At 34.0% G+C, this 3,475-nt stretch overlaps 1 protein-coding gene across 5 annotated transcripts in view; it reads left to right on the top strand.

The window, feature by feature from the left end:
• The window catches only part of FBXO4 (F-box protein 4), a 163,350-nt gene that overhangs the window by 52,828 nt on the left and 107,047 nt on the right, over positions 1-3,475 (top strand). The gene's annotated exons all lie outside the window — the stretch shown is intronic.

The following is a 3,475-nucleotide window of genomic DNA, read 5'->3' on the forward strand; positions in this document are numbered from 1 at the left end:
TAAAATGTTAGAGTTTATTTCCCATTCTATTAAAAGAGAAAAATTATAATGGTTTTATATCATGCCAAGACTCCCCAATCAATTTTATAAAATATTGATATAATATAAATGCCTATTTTTAAGCAAGAAACTATATCAGGGTGTAAAACACTTAAATCAAATAGCATTACTTTTTATGAAATAACAAGTTTAACATAGTATGATCTAAGCACCTTTACAGTATGGAGTGGCAAACAACACACAGCAATACATAAATTTCTTATGAAAGTACAGACAAAAATTACACAAAAAGTCAACCTTCCATGTGAATTGATATTCACTAATGATGTATAAATATAAAATATGAAGAAAATTGAGAAGGAAAGAAAGAAGGGGTGTAATAGCCATTGTTCCGCACTGGTCGCGGAAAGTGACAGAGCTGACAAGTTGAGTACTGATGGCGACATTTCAGATACCATCAGTCTCATAGAAATTGATTTTCTCTCGCTTTAGTTTTGCTGAAGATACAGAAAGGAATGCTTTGGTAAATCTTCATCGAAATTGGTCAAGGCTTTAAGTTAAAACGTTAACAAAATGGAGCATTGCTCACACTCCCATGGTTCATGTTGATAACTTTTACTTCTATGTTGCTTATTATGGGTTGAATTCTTTCCTTTCCAATTTATATGTTAAAATATAAACCCTCAGTATCTCAGAATGTGACTTTATTTGGGGATAGAGTCTTTATTGAGATAATCAAGTTAAAGTGAGGTCATTAGGATAAGTCCTAATCCAATATGACTGGTGCCCTTATAAAAAGGGGAAATTTGCATGCGTAAAGAGATACACATAAAGGCAAGATAATATGAAGAGACACCGAGGGAAAATGGCCATTTACAAGCCAAGGAGAGAGGACTGGGGCAGATCCTTTCCTCACAACCTTTAGAAGGAAAAAATCCTGCTATATCTTGATTTTGGACTTCTAGCTTCCATAGCCCAGTTTTTAGTACATTATCACAGCATCTTTATCAAGCTAATGTAGTGCTTTAAAAGACTTAAGGCTAGTTTAAAATGAACAGCTTCTTATCATCTTTATCATCTTGTCATATCAAATGTGACACTGTGGTGTCTCTCAAGCACCATATATAAAATGTGATTCTGATGCCCTAGTTATTGTATTTAAATGTAACTTGAGGTTTTTTTATGCATATCCTTTTGTTTAAAATGTTGTATTTGAGTTTCGAGGATATAAATATGAAATTTTTTCCTATATAAATGTTTTTTAGAATAAAAGTTGGCAGACTTGCTTCATAAAGAGCTAGATAACAAATATTTTAGGCTTTGTGGCCATATGGTCTCCATTGCACCTACACAACTCTGACACTGTAGCATGAAAGCAGCCATAGACAATATATAAATAAGTGAACCTGGCTGTGTTTTAATATTTATTTATGGACTCTGACATTTGAATTTCATATAATTTTCATGTTCTTTTGATTTTTTTTCCATTCATTTATTTAAAAATTTAAAAACCATTTTTAACATATAAGTCATATAAAAATGGCAGGCTGAATTTGGCCTATGAGTTATAATTTGACAACCTGTCTTATAACCTTCCGTGAAGTTTGGTGTGTTGGTTGATTTTATGTGTAACTTAACAAGGCCATGGTACCCAGATATTTGGTCAAACATTATTCAAGTTGTTTCTGTGAAGGTATTTTTTAAATGAGATTAATATTTACATCACTGGACTTTGAATAAAACAGGTTGTCCTCCAAAATGTGAGTGGGCCTCATCCAATCAGTTGAAAGCCTGAACAGAAAAAAGACTGACCTCTCCAGAGGAAGAGGGAATTCTGCCAGTGGACCACCTTCATACTTGATCTCTAACTCTGTATTATACTTTCTATTCCACAGATGTAATATTCAATAACGATTGACTAACTAAATATAAACAGAATCCATGGATATCTGTTACACCTGAGAGAAAACTTTCGCATTGCAAACACTCCTATAGTTAGTGAGTCCCCAGTCTATATCTTTATCTATTTAGCTTTCATAGGTGGGCAATGCAAATAGTTTTAATGCAACATTTATTTCACCCAGAGCTAACAAACATGATTCTTAAGTGGTCTAACTGACTAAGCATAAATAGTCTTACGTATATTTAATATTCTTACTTAAACATTATTACAAAACTTTATATCTCTTTACACATAAACAGCAAGGCCATTTCACTGGTTGAGTATAATCAACACACAGTAGAATAATCTCAAATATTCTAGAAAGGGGTGGAAATGGGGGCTGCTCTTTGGTTAGTATTCACACATAAAATAAGAACCATACAAGACCGTTTCCCATTTCTAGCCATTTGCCTATGTACCATGAGAAATTTAATAACTTGGAGTAGCCATTGTGAAGAGAAAGAACAGCCAGAAGGAAAGGAAAAGAATGAATAATGGACTTGGGGAAAAATCACATGGAGAACAATGAGACATTGTGATGTTTCTGTTAAATTATTGCTAAGAGATTTAGAATTCCAAGAAGCTGGAGTCTATTGGGTAATGTGTAAATAATAAGAAAAAAGTTGGTCTCATATTGGCTTAGGGATAATTTCAGTTAATAATGAAACAAAGTCAATAGGTTGTGGGAGTTTCATTATCTTATGTTTAGCTGACCTCTTTTAATGAAGAGCAAAGTATTGATATAGACCTATCAAGGATGTGTGAATGATCTCTGTTTGGAGTTTTTAGGAAATATACATTTCTTTCTGTTTTCCCTCCTGATCCCAGAAGAAGTTAGTCTTTATCTAGAGCTACTAAGATAAATTTGAACATACTGATTAAAAATGGTTATATGGTTATAACCATATACAATATGGTTAGGGCTGGATCCCTTTTCAGACCTTTGTGTCCCAGTAATTTATTTTGATATCTTCCAACCCCTCCATGGTTCTTATTGTGACCCCTATTTCTCTGTGGCCTGGGACTTTGTGCTTTGTGTCTATAAACATGTCTAGCTAAGTATGAGTCTTATAGGAACCACAGGTATGGTCCTGGTGATATTGCTTTGTTGTGGGGGGTCTCTTTTATTCATCCTGTTCGAAAGAGCTTTAGCATGGATTTGATATTTAAACATTAGTATTGCTATATTTATTTTTTCTAAAAAATTCTCTACAGAATTTCTCCTCGAATTTGTAATGTGTGATAAAGACATTTTGCTTTCAGTACTTCAGATTTCTAATTGTGTTAAAATGGCTTTAGAACTAAGCTAACCTTTGTTCCAGCACTGTCCCAGGTTGATGTGAGATCTTGATCTGGTTCCATCTATCATGTCCTAGGTCAGGCGGGAGCTTTCTTTCCTTCCTGTATCACTACCAGTTGCCTAGAGCTCTGTCCTTTCTTCTGGAGAGATACAAGTGTCCTAAGCCATTGAAATGAAGATTATTCTATATAAGGTGAGTAGGATGGAGCAAGTTTTGAAAGCGTGCAGGCATC

This window comes from Pteropus alecto, unplaced genomic scaffold, assembly GCF_000325575.1.
Source record: "Pteropus alecto unplaced genomic scaffold, ASM32557v1 scaffold338, whole genome shotgun sequence".
Taxonomy (NCBI): domain Eukaryota; kingdom Metazoa; phylum Chordata; class Mammalia; order Chiroptera; family Pteropodidae; genus Pteropus; species Pteropus alecto.